We start from the raw sequence: 14,348 nt of genomic DNA on the forward strand, positions 1-14,348 counted from the left end.
TACTTACTTTACGTTATTAAGAATATTGACATTTGAGCAGAGAAGAGTTCTAATTTTGCATCAGAGTCAAAAGTGAAAATGAAAGGAACTGACCCATGAAGGAACAGGTGAGCTGTTTACTTCATTCCTGCCCATCCTGGTTGATGTTCAGCTCTGGCCCTGCATCCCACTTTCAAATGTGGTGGATGCCTCACCTAGGAAAGGCCCTCCCCACACTGGCTCCCTCTGCTCATCCGACTGTAGTTACTTCTCTTAATTCCCCATGAACGCTGTTTTCTAAGTTGGGTGTTTCCGGTAATAAAAAGATATTGTTGCACCACTCATTGAGGACTTTTTGGATGCCATGCTAAGCATTTCATAGTCACGAGCTCATTGTACAAACTACGCTTTATAACACTCCTATGAATTTATATTCCCATACGAATGGATCTGAGGAAGTGGCATGCTGGAGAGATTAAGTAATTAAATGACAGCATACAGTTAATTACTGAAAGGATTTGGGTTTGGACCTGGATCTGTGATTCAAACACTCATGTCTATAATCACACGTGTTGCCATATCATTTGCATCAGGATTTAGAATCTCTGCTGGCAGGCCTGGGAAGGCACATCGTAACCAATAAGAGGTAAATGCCACATTTAGTTCTGCACACAGTGCAGAACCACTGCACTGCCTCTCAGAGAATGCCAGGCGCTCCTGTTTGTCTCAGTGTCTCCAGCTTGAATTGCTTCACCCCTGGCTCTCGGCAATGCTGCTCCTCTCTCCTGCATGGATCACCTGTTCCTGGAATTCCTTTCTCCCATTTCTTAGGTTGCCACTTTACTGTAGCTTCCTGATCTAGGGTAAAGCTTTGATGCTGTGCATGTCCCAAAATGCCTGTGCACTATTCTCACACTGGGTTGATGGTTTAGTTTGGTTTAAAATATATTTATTTCTCTCAGAATGTGAAGGCCAAATTTCATTTTCTTATTATATCTAGAATTTCAGTGAAAAACTTCAGTGCCATTTTCATTCTTGATTCTTTGCAGGTGATCTTTTTCTTTCACCTCTCTGGAAGCTTTTCAGATCTTTATCTCTGATGTTATCAAATTTCACAATAATATGCTTTAGTGTAGAAGAACTTTGAAATTCACTTTGAGGGGAACTCAATAGATCTTTTAAATCTGAAAATTCATAAACTTCATTTCTGGAAAATGTTCTTGATTTTTGAGATATAATTCACATACTACATTTTACTGATGTAAAGTGTTCAATTTAGCACTTTCTGGAAGTAGCACAGACTTCACCACTTTTTAATTCTAACATATTTTCAGCACCCAAGAAAGAAACTGCATTTTCCATTTTTTCCTCCTCCAACCTCTGGCAATCATTCCTTTTTGAGGCTGAGTAATATTCCACTGTGTGGAAATACTTCATGTTATTTATTCGCTCATCAGTTGGTGGACGTTTGGGTTGTTTCTACTTTTGGCCTATTATGGATAATGCTGCTCTACAAGTTTTTCTGTGGACGTATGTTGTTAATTCTCTTCAGTATGAAGACTTGAATAGAACTGATGGATCAAAGAGTAATTCTATGTCTCACTTTTTGAGGAACTGCCAGACTGTTTTCCAAAGCAGCTGTACCATTTAAATCCCATCGATTTCTTTTCTGACATTTTTATTCTTTCCGTCTGCTTTTATTTTTTTCTTTTTGTGAAATTCTATTTTAAACTCCAAAGATGAATTGGGAAAATCAAAGCAACTTCTTCAACAAATAAATTACAAGAAAATGATATACAGGAGATACAGGGGAAACGTATAAATTATATAGACTTAAAAACACATCAGCTAATCACAATGTATGAATTTTATTTGGGAATATAGACAGAACAGAATCGACTATGTGTTTCTGGTGGTTCTGAAGGGTTATAGATATACAGGGGTTTGTTATATTTGTTGTTTATTTACATATATGTTTAAAATTCTCCATATAAGAATGGCGTGAACCCGGGAGGCGGAGCTTGCAGTGAGCAGAGATCCGGCCACTGCACTCCAGCCTGGGCGACAGAGCGAGACTCCGTCTCAAAAAAAAAAAAAAAAAAAAAAAAAAAAATTCTCCATATAAGGGTTTTAAAAATTCCATTGGAAGCCTTATGTTTTAAAATGTACCCAGAATTTGTTTTAATCAGGGATGTTAAGACCTGCAGACATGGAAGTGACTGTCCCATTCATACTCACAGATCCCTAGAAATAGGAGGCACAGGGACGCCCCAGGCAGAGGCAGAAGGAGAGAGGGGAAGGCATGGGCAGGAGACTCTGTTGTGCTCTCTGTGGGACAGCAAGGGCAGGCAGGGCAGGCAGGCTTAGGCTGTCCAGCGTGAATAGCTTCAGCAGGCTCTGGGGCATAGGGGCCATTTCTAGTTGCCTAGTACCTCACCCTGTGGTGATTAAGGAAGGGTGGTATTGTCTCCTACAGTATCAGAGCCAGATAAAGTAGGTGGTTAGGAATATGGGTTCTCAATTGGTAGTTTAATTGGCTGGCCCTGGGAAAGGCAATCTTTTCCCAGTAAACACCAGATGCTAGAGCGTCAAGAAAACAGAAAATAAGAAAATATAATTAACGTATTCTGTGTGCACAGATAGAGTCTTCTTTTGCTTCCCCAAAGGAAGAGTCCACAGGAGCCTGGCACTCCTGGACCTGAGGAAACCCTGAAAATGTTGGTATCTGCAGATCCTCTCCAAAAAGAGGTCGCCAATCTCCTAAGACTGCAAGCTGACCCCAGCATTCTGGGAGCCAAGAGGCAGAAAGAGTCTGCAGATCTCCCTGCTCAGTAAATTGGCTTTCACTAAATACTGTCTTTACATAAGCAGCATTATCCAGTGTCCTGGAGCCTAGAAAAGTTCTGTTTCAATATCTGAAGAAAACAAATTGTTTCTTTTCCAGATGTCAGGGAGGAGCATTTGACTGCTAGTGTGGATTGAGGGGTCTTAGGATCACAGTCTTCCCAATGTGCTTTGAACCCACCCTCTGTGTCTGCCTCACTATCTCCTCTGCTTACCTAAACACTTGGGAACCCTAACCCAAGCCCTTCTAGGAGTCTGTGGTGTGGCTTAGCTGCCTCTGTAGGCATCTCTTGGGGTTAAACATTTTCCACTCTGCTAAGTCAGTGCCATCTATTCTTCTGCTTCATCTTCAGAAGACCCTGAGCCCTTCCCCACCCTCCTTGCCCCACCCTCCACACCAAATGCGTGGCACCCTTGAGGCCATAGGGTTGCTGCCATAGGATTTTTGTATTGAGTGCTCTCATTCCAAGCAACTGTGAGAGATTTCTATGGCAGGGCCTCCGGGTTCCTGTCAAATTAAATTGTAGTTGAGTGTTGGGTGCTATTTAAGAAGCATCCCCCTTTCTCCTTCCTAACAGAGCCCTGAATTATTCAGTCACATGGTTTGAAACATGGGGTGGGTCCTGGTTGACTTAACCAGCACTGTCTCACCATGTGTCACAGTTACTGGTTCCAAGGTGGGTGCATAACTGAGACTCATGCCAGGTGCCACACAGCACTCCCTCAGTCCCCCTAAGGGACTTGGGGATGGGCAAGGGCCTGAGTTGTTCGAATTAGAGTCAAATACAAGTTGTGCTAGGTTGTTAGGAACAAGAGTGTGTTTGTTCGTGCTCCCTCTTTGGTGAAGAATGCAACCTCAGAAATTGTTCCTGGAGATTTCGCCACACGCAGAATTATTCTGACTTCACTGAAGGCAGAGCAGAAAATTGGGAAGAGACTGAGTTCTGGTAGCATCCATGAGTTTCTGTGCTCAGATTCACCCTGAAGCCTGGCCTGCTTCTGAACTACCCACCTGAGTCAATAAATTCCTTGTATTTAAAGTCAAATTGAGCTGGATTTTTAGTTACTTGCACCTGCAGGTGTTCTGTGAAGCTGGTACTGTGAGTTTGCATCTGAGAATATTTACAGTGTTTCTCTCACGGTTGAGTCCATCATTTCAAGGATGCTCTGAGGGTAAAAAGAACGATCAATTGTGAAGCAGTGAATTGTGCTGCCAGGCACAATTCATTGGACAATAGAAAGTCTCATTTCCTGGGCAGTAGAAAGTTTCATTGTACATAAATTACATGTCTTGTTTCATCTCAACCTCTTATTTTTTCATATGCAAAAGAGATAAGGAAATCCAAATAAGTCCAGCAGCTAATATGCCTCTCAGACATGATCCAAAACAGAATTGAATTATGTAAGCCTTGTTAAAATTCATCATCATCATTCATATTTCTGAATATTTAAATTAGAAATTCTGAAAAAGTAGTTTGTTTCAGAGGTAGTTTGTATGTATGTAGGTATTTTTTCAGGATCAGAAGTTTATCTTTTATTATCTAATTGAGTTTAATTTACATATAATAAAATTTAGTAATTTTAAGTGTACAAATCAATGCATTTTGACAAATATACATATTGTCATGTACACAACACTACCATTAAAATACATTTCATTACCCCCAAAATTCCCTTGCATGCTGCTGTAGTCAGTGACCCCTGCCCCACACCACAGCTCCTGGCAGTTGCTTTCTTTCACTCTAGTTTTGTCTGTCTTAGAATACGATACAGGCCACGTGCAATGACTCAAGTCTGTAATCCTAGCACTAGATTGAGAAGCGGGGATCACTTGAGCCCAGGAACTTGAGACCAGCCTGGGCAACATGGCAAAATCCCATCTCTAAAAAAAAAAAAAAATACACACACACACACAAATTAGCCAGGTGTGGTGGCACACCCCTTTGGTCCCAACCCCTTTGGTCCCAGATACTCAGGAGGCTGAAGAATCACCTGAGCCTGGGAGGTCAAGGCTGCGGTGATCTGTGATCACATCACTGCACTCCAGCCTTGGTGATAGAGTGAGATGTTATCTCAAAAAAGAAGTATTTGATATAAATGGAATCATATAGAATATTCTCTTATACTAGTTTCTTTCAGGTATTCTAATGCCTTTGAGATATGTCCATGTGGTTTCCAGTGTATATGTCATTCTTATGTTGGGCAGTAACCATTGTAGGAATATATTACAGCTTATCTATTCTTCAGTGATAGGCTATTTTAAAAATATTTGGCTATTAAGAAGAAAGTTGTTATGAATACTTACATTCAGGCCTTTGTGTCAATAGATTTTCACTTCTCTTGGTTGAAAACTTAGGAGGAATTATTATTTTTTTAAGTTATGGATTTTTAAATGATTGTCAGTTGTCAGTTACTTTAAAGAAATGTAAATTCTTAAATTTAAAAGTTTAGGATGTCTGACTACCCTGACAAAACCAAGCAATGGGGAAAGGATTTCCTATTTAATAAATGGTGTTGGGAAAACTGGCTAGCCATATGCAGAAAACTGAAACTAGACCCCTTCCTTACACCTTATACAAAAATTAACTCAAGATGGATTAAAGACTTAAACATAAGACCTAAAACCATAAAAACCCTAGAAGAAAACCTAGGCAATATCATTCAGGACATAGGCATGGCCAAAGACTTCATGACTAAAACGCCAAAAGCAACGACAACAAAAGCCAAAATTTACAAATGGGATCTAATTAAACTAAAGAGCTTCTGCACAGCAAAAGAAACTCTCATCAGAGTGAACAGGCAACCTACAGAATGGGAGAAAATGTTTGCAATCTATCCATCGGACAAAGGGCTAATATCCAGAATCTACAAGGAACTTAAACAAATATACAAGGAGAAAAAAAAACCATCAAGAAGCGGATGAAGGATATGAACAGACACTTCTCAAAAGAAGACATTTATGTGGCCAATAAACATATGAACAAAAGCTCATCATTACTGGTCATTAGAGAAATGCAAATCAAAACCACAATGAGATACCAACTCATACCAGTTAGAATGGCAATCATTAAAAAGTCAGGAAACAACAGATGCTGGAGAGGATGTGGAGAACTAGGAATGCTTTTACACAGTTGGTGAGAGTGTAAATTAGTTCAACCATTGTGGAAGACAGTGTGGCAATTCCTCAAGGATCTAGAACCAGAAATACCATTTGATCCAGCAATCCCATTACTGGGTATATACCCAAAGGATTATAAATCATTCTACTATAAAGACCCATGCACACGTATGTTTACTGCAGCACTATTCACAATAGTAAAGACTGGGAACCAACCCAAATGCCCATCAATGATAAACTGAATAAAGAAAATGTGGCACATATACACCATGGAATACTATGTAGCCATAAAAAAGGATGAGTTCATGTCTTTTGCAGGGACATGGATAAGCTGGAAACCATCATTCTTAGCAAACTAACACAGGCAGTGAAAAGCAAACACCGCATGTTCTCACTCATGAGTGGGAGTTGAACAATGAGAACACATGGACACAGGGAGGGGAACATCACACACGGGGGCCTGTTGCAGGGTCGGGGCGCCTAGGGGAGGGATGGCATTAGGAGAAATACCTAACATAGATGACGGGTTGACAGGTGCAGCAAACCACCATGGCACGTGTATACCTGTGTAACAAACCTGCACGTTCTGCTCATGTATCCCAGAACTTAAAGTATAAAAAAAAAAATAAAAGTCACAGGATGTTTGTGATAGGTCTATTACACTGATGTTGACATCACACATGGCTGACTATTTGGAGACTCCAAGTGAAATTTCTTGCAGTTCTCAGTGCCAGGAAAATATGTATTTCTGGATAAAAACTCAAAAATTTTAGAAAAACATCCAAGTTTCATAGTCTAGAGCTCTAACACTGGAATCTTCCAAATTTAAGGATTAATGATTTACCTAAATCTAAAAATAGTAGGTTGCAGATGTATTTAAACAGTGTGCCTAGGTAGTATGCTTATATATTAAGATTAAAATGGTCTTCTAAAGTTTATTAATTCTAATATAACTTTTATTGTTTCATGTAGACATATCTTTCTGATTCCCAGGATAATTTAAACAATTAATTCTAAGCAACTATTAACTTAGTTCTAGATTGGGATATCTATTTATGCATTTGAAGCTTTAGATATGTATTTCAAATCAGAAATGTGTGCTGGTCATGGAAAGTTGTGACTTAGAGCCTCAGGTAAGTTTTTTTTCATGTGAACATACTGCTTCCAATTGTTGTTATGCCCAGAGCAGACAATTAATAAATACCCTTGGAACTGAATGAGTGATTAACTGCAAATATCACAATACATCTTCTTAGCGGGCATGATAATTAGACATATTTAGTCCTTGCTGTGACCTAAGAAAGGAATTCTTTTCATTAAATGTTTAATGTCTCACCCTGTTCATACAGCCGGAGTTACTGATTCAGTTTGATGTGAATTCAGTCTTATAAAAGACCCATCATCATAATCTGCACTTATGCTTCCTATAGAATTGGAACTTCCAACTTGTATACAAAATAGATATGCTTCGTATTCTTAAAAAACACAAGAAATCTCCCTTTATTCATAATTAACACAGAATTAGGTATTCTATTAAACTGAACAATAGAACTCACTGGGAGTGACCGCATAAACTATATCACGAATTGTCCAAGTGTCTGGAAAGGTCAGTGGGCCATTTCGCTCCATGCTGTGCCATGAGCCAAGCACGAGGGTTGTCAGTGACTCACTGCGTGGGTCACCCAGGGCACGCGGTGCTGAGGCTGTCAAAGAGCAAGACGGGGCTCCATCTAAACTCAGGCCTCTGCTAAGTGTCCGAACTCGGGCAAGATGCTAAAGACTTTAGAGACGTTCCCTTTTCTATGACTGGGGTTATAACACTCACCCTGTCAGGTTCTCGTGTGCGTTGACAAGGCCAGCACATGATACACCAGGGGCAGAGCTGGACGGGAACCTTCTTCCTCAGACATCAGGGTCCTCATGAGCATCAACAAAATAAAGAGAGCAGGAGAGCAGGAGAGCGGGGCAGCAGGGGAGCACGGGAGCAGGAGAGTGGGGGAGCAGGGGAGCACGGGAGCAGGAGAGCAGGAGAGCAGGAGAGCAGGAGAGCAGGAGAGCGGGGGAGCAGGGGAGCAGGGGAGCAGGGAATCTCCAGCTGTGTCGGGACTGCAGCAGGGACTCAGCAACAATCAGTCTCTTTCTCTTGTTTCATCCAAATCATATATTTAAAAAAAATAGATGGGGTTATCATGGATGTTTATATTGATTCCTGGGATCAGACAAATATACCTTTCCTTGTCATGCTGTTTTCTCTTCCCAGATAGTTTGAAGAGCTTCGTTTTGGACTTGATATTCCTGGAGTGCATTTTTTTTCCTAATTAGTTCAGTCTTGACCCTAAGCCATCACCCCTCCAGAGTGGCAGGACATTCCACTCCACCATTGTTGGGATGCCACAATTTCACTACTAATCAAAGGCTCCTTGGTTGCTGAAAAGTGGGAGACATACCTCTAATAATCAGTCTAGATTGTCACTGCTCACTTCCTCATTTTCCAGTTCCACAGGGGACCCCCCAAAGCCCGGAAAGTCTCATTTCAGGTGTCTTATAGACCATGGGAACCAGGAAACACTGGGAACCCTAGGGCCAGCACCCACCTCATTTGCACCTTATCTCTGTTTCCATCACCCTCTAGGTATTGCCACAGAGCAGTGCTGAGACCCACTGGAGATCTGACTGCTCCCAGCCTGGGAAACTACCTTCTCTCCCTCCACTGATATCACATTTCTACTTTCCACCCCACAGAAATCCTTGAATGAATCACAAAAGGGATTGGTAGTTACCTGGTGTGAAGCAGAGCTGAGCCAAAGGATGAAGCAATATTGCAATGGACTCTGTCATTGATATCACTAGTTCGCAAATCTGTTACCACTATGGTCAAATTTTTATATTCACTTTAAAATTATAACTCATTCTGCTCATTGTATTCAAGGCAACATCTACCCTAAAATATACCCAGGCATTAATTTATACTTTTCTGTTTACAATGAGAATTCATAAGCAAATTGAGGTAGCAATTACATTTTTTTAAATTGAAGGCAAAACAGAAGACACATACACACACATCAGTGAAACAGAAAAGAGAGCCCAGAAACAGACTGAAATACAGCCAGCTGATCTCTGACAAAGGAGCAAAGGCAATTCAATGGAGAGAGGAGAGTCTTTCTAACAAACGGTGCTGGAACAAATGGACATCCATGTGTAAAAAAAAAAAATGAATCTATAAACAGACCTTAACACCTTTTACAAAAGTTAATGCAAAGTAGATATTAAATCAATATATGAAATGCAAAATTTTCAAACTCCTAGAAGATAACATAAGGAAAAACTCTAGATAACCTCGGATTTGGTGATTCTTATTCTTTTAGATACAACACCAAAAGCATTATCCACGAAGAAAAATATTGGGAAGTTGAACTTTAACATAAAAAAACTTTTGTTTTGTGAAAGATACTGTTAAGAGAATAAAAAGACAAGCCAGAGACTGTGAGAAAATATTTGCAAAATATATCTAAGGATTCATATCTGAAATATGCAAAGAACTCTTAAAACTCAATAAGAAAACAAACAACCCAATTAAAAATGGGCAAAAGCTGAACAGATATGCAGATGGAAATTAAGTATATGAAAAGATGCTCTGTATAATGTCTTATTAGGAATTGCCAATTAAGACAACAGTAAGATACCACTACATACCTATTAGAATGGCCAAAATCCACAAGACCAAAAACACCAAATGCTGGTGAGGATGTGGAGCAACAGAAACTCGCATTCATTGCTGTGGGCATTATGTGACATTTTGGAAAAGGGAAAATTACATAGATAGCAAAATAATCAGTGGTTGACAGGGGTTGGGGAGAGGAAAGGATGGATTGGCAGAGAGCCCTGGCTGTTTAGGGCAGTGAGACCACTGTGTGTGATTTCACAATGGTGGACCCACGACAGTGTGCAGATGCCCACACCCATTGAATACAGACCACAAAAAGGTATTAATTACATAAACCATAAACTTTCATAATGAAATAAATGTTTTTTAAAAGAAGATAGTGTTGTTCAGTTACTGTCTACTTTCTGAAATGGAAATGGATAAAATAGATTAGAGAATGTAACAACTAAAATAGGTGTGTAAACATTGTTAAACTATTTTATTCTCATTTAAAAAACATGCCTTAGGCCGGGCGCGGTGGCTCAAGCCTGTAATCCCAGCACTTTGGGAGGCCGAGGCGGGCGGATCACAAGGTCAGGAGATCGAGACCATCCTGGCTAACACGGTGAAACCCCATCTCTACTAAAAACACAAAAAACTAGCCGGGCAAGGTGGCGGGCGCCTGTGGTCCCAGCTACTCGGGAGGCTGAGGCAGGAGAATGGCATAAACCCAGGAGGCGGAGCTTGCAGTGAGCCGAGATCACACCACTGCACTCCAGCCTGGGGGACAGAGCAAGACTCCGTCTCAAAAAAAAAAAAAAAAAAAAAAAAAAAAAAGCCTTAAATATATTTGTTATGCTTTACAATTGAGCAAGTAGTGCAAACACATTAATATAATTCTCCTCTAGCTCCACTCAGAAGTCAGGACTGCAGGGCTTCAGTGCAGGACCGCACGGCTCCACCTGTACCTGCCAAATGCAACAGCCTCTTTCAGTGTCATTAAAATATCTCAATAGGAGGATTGAGTTTAGATCCAACCTGTGTTTTCTCCCCTGGAAAATAAAGGTTTTTATGAAACAAAGAAGGTCTTTACCGTCTTCATCCGAAATGCTGAGGCATCTGCAATGTCTGCTGTAAGTGACACCAGGCTCTCCTCTGAAATCTAGCAATGGGAAAATAGACTGTAGATTCTGCTTTCAGAAAGGGGGAATCAGAACTAGGGCGAAATGCCATGTCCTCATTCATAAACATCCTATTTTACAAATTCCACAGGTTTAGTTATTTTGGGATTAATATGGGCCTATTTTAAAGTGCATTTATTAATTTAGCACGAATTGTTCAAATACATTCTGGATCCTGAGCTGACATCCAGCAATGCTGAGTGTGTGCCTGTGTGAGTCACCAGCACTGAGGAGCCTCAGGTTATTGTATTTATAAAAGCTTAGGCTTGCTCTGATTTTTTAAAAACCATTTTTAACAGTAAAAACTGTTTTTCTTGCTACATAAAAATGTACAAGAAAAACTCAAACATTACTAATGATAAATTATAATTTTATTAATATAAATATTTTTGTGAGCTCAATTTATATGACTTAGTTATTATAAAAGAAATAAGCAAGGCCAGGCGTGGTGGCTCAAGCCTGTAATCCCAACACTTTGGGAGGCCGAGACGGGCGGATCATGAGGTCAGGAGATCGAGACCACCCTGGCTAACACGGTGAAATCCCGTCTCTACTAGCCGGACGAGGTGGCGGGCGCCTGTAGTCCCAGCTACTCGGGAGGCTGAGGTAGGAGAATGGCATGAACCCGGGAGGTGGAGCTTGCCATGAGCAGAGATGGGGCCACTGCACTCCAGCCTGGGCGACAGAGCGAGACTCCGTCTCAAAAAAAAAAAAAAGAAAGAAATAAGCAATATGAGGTGGCCATTACCATCCTTTCCCATTTTATTGTGTTGCTATTGATTTATTTTATACGCTATTGATAAATCTTGATGTATACAGAAAAGTAGTTTCAAAGAATAATAATTTTTTTAAAATCTTGACTTGTAATTTCAAGAAGCTTTCAAAAAATTCTTGCAATTACTTTTTAAAGATTCTAGAACAGTTTTCTATGTCTTAAAGCTAAATAACTACAAAGAGCTAACTCTTCTCACATTCTGTATTATAAATATGTCAGTCACAAAAGGAACAGACAAAATCATAAAAATACATGCATGAAGAAATGGGCCTTGGCTCACATTTACTTGGATCTGGCAATGCACCTGGGTTACAGTACTATTTTTGTGTGTAATTTTACATGAGTGGACTGTTGTCAAAATAAAAATTGTCTACAATCTCTATTCAGTGGTATATTTGCACAAATGGTAAACATATACATAGAGAAAATAGGAGAAATTTATTTCATGGCTTACAAGAAGACAGGTTGAGACATTTAATTGTTTCATTAATGCTACCTTTTATGATGCACTTGTATGGGCATGGTATTTAAATGTATTATTAAAACTTTTTTTTTTCTTTTTTTTTTTTTTTTTTTTTTTTGAGACAGAGTCTCGCTCTGCCGCCCAGGCTGGAGTGCAGTGGCCGGATCTCAGCTCACTGCAAGCTCCGCCTCCCGGGTTTACGCCATTCTCCTGCCTCAGCCTCCCAAGTAGCTGGGACTACAGGCGCCCGCCACCACGCCCGGCTAGTTTTTTGTATTTTTTAGTAGAGACGGGGTTTCACCGGGTTAGCCAGGATGGTCTCGATCTCCTGACCTCGTGATCCGCCCATCTCGGCCTCCCAAAGTGCTGGGATTACAGGCTTGAGCCACCGCGCCCGGCCTTATTAAAACTTTTAAATGATCAATGTTACAGATGGAATTATTAGAGAAAGTACTAACTTATATCCTCTTTGTGTGTGCTTTGGAGGCACCAGGAAATAATAAAGCAGCCTTTTTCCCATCTATTTCCTGAAGGCTAAGCTGTGCTTTTGCAGATTAGGTCTTTCTGTAACACACACACACACACACACACACACACACACACACACACACACACACAATATAGCCTTTAGAGGTTTAAAGGAGGAAAAGAGAATTTGCCTGGATAACTCTCACCTAGGTATTTTCTAGGGAGATCTAGAATCATCTAAGGGTTAAGTTAAGCTGGACTAGCCAATGGGAAAACAAAATGAGGATGCCGGGGAGATGTTCCCAGAACAGTAGCATTCCTAATGGACTAGGCCCTAGTCACGTGCAGTTCCCCAGATGTGGTTGGTGTGGCCAAGTTTCCGGCATGTGATGGCTGCCTTCCTGGCACTTCTTGTGCTGAGAGGAGCATCCCCTCCCCACTGCCAGGGCAGTGGTCCTCTCACCCCCTTCAGAGTAAAGGGCCAGCAGTCGGCAGTCACAGGAAAAGTAGTGAGACAGGAAGGTGAGGAGCATGAAGTGCCACCATCCCAGCCTCCAGTGTCTGGTACAGAATATGATGAGGAACTTCCGTGACTTGGAATCTTCCACATCTTGATACATGGGAGTTTCTGCTAGATATAATTTGGCTTATAAAAAGAAAGAAATATTGCCTTCTTGCATGTAAATATTGTAGAAGAGTTAATGAATTTAACCTGGATGTTTTACATTCTGAGATGCTATTAAATCAATATCCATCACAAAACTATTGATAATTTTTTAGAAGAACAGAAGAGATCTCATCATATGAAACGCAGTGGATCAATTGTAAGATGCAGGCTAACTCCAGAGTAAGTAAAGCATGGAAAAAAATCTGTCTTAGAATGGAAAAAATACAGTGGTGAAACTATTTTTAACTAGAATTTAAATGCAACATTTGAGGATATGAAGCCCGCAACTCATTTTGAAAACTACTGGCTCAGATGACCTCAGCGACAGGAAACCTCTGAAAGATCATTAATCTAATCATAATTTTCTGTGCTTTTGCCTGAGAGTCTATCTGAAAGTGTGCAGTTTTTACAGAAGAGGAATAATGTGTCCCAAACTGGGAACCATTCACAGGTCACCATTCAGGTGGCGCTTCACTGTGGAGTTTTGGTTAGCAGAGGGCTCCAGGGACTGCTGGGGAAGGCCAAGACATGGAAAAGGGCCTAGAGCCAGGGTTACCTGGGAGAGAGTGGACCCATTTTGCCAAGCACCTGAGGACCATGCCATACAGGACCCTCTCAAAATCACTCGTACACTATGTGGGAATAAAGGATAAGAGAAATTAATGTGTACTTAGCATGTGAGAGCCGAAATTCACAGTCAGCCTCAGCAAAGAAATCCATACAGAAGGACGAAGTGCACGTTGTGAGACAAAGATCACCCAATTATAAGATAGAAAACCTCAGTTCTGGAAAAGTCCTGAACCTCTTTGCCCATCCATGAAAGAGGAACAGTGATACTACCTTCCCCACCTTTTTTCTAACAGAACTGCACATTTCTTTCAGGCCCACAGCTAAGTGTTTAATAGGAATAATGTGGAAATACAAGGTCATTGCTCTTGCACAAAAGTTCAAGAAAACTGAGAAAGATCTAAAAATGCTGAAAGGAATGATTTTTCAAAGTACAACATCTTAATTTACATAGAGAGAAATAATTTTGTCTCAAAGATTTGGCCACATCGTAAATGCAGCACTGAAGAGTAGTTAAGCTATGTCTTCAAAGAAAATATATCAAAATTAAATCTGTACTTTTTGAGTGTGAATTGTAATACACAAACCTGGTGCAATATATTTAAAACAAAGCAGAGATTAATTAATTAATTAATGGTTCCCC

The 14,348-nt window shown here is 40.5% G+C and overlaps 1 long non-coding RNA gene across 1 annotated transcript; it reads right to left on the reverse strand.

Annotated features, from left to right (window-relative positions):
* Window positions 1-2,567: 2,567 nt before the first annotated feature.
* On the reverse strand, window positions 2,568-10,407 carry LOC140710412 (uncharacterized). Its single transcript, XR_012091370.1, has 2 exons — window positions 7,767-10,407; window positions 2,568-7,644 (listed from the first exon to the last, which is right to left on the reverse strand). It is a non-coding gene; the product is annotated as an uncharacterized lncRNA (long non-coding RNA).
* Between the last annotated feature and the right edge of the window lie 3,941 nt (window positions 10,408-14,348).

The sequence above is a fragment of the Chlorocebus sabaeus genome, chromosome 26 (genome assembly GCF_047675955.1).
Source record: "Chlorocebus sabaeus isolate Y175 chromosome 26, mChlSab1.0.hap1, whole genome shotgun sequence".
NCBI lineage: Eukaryota > Metazoa > Chordata > Mammalia > Primates > Cercopithecidae > Chlorocebus > Chlorocebus sabaeus.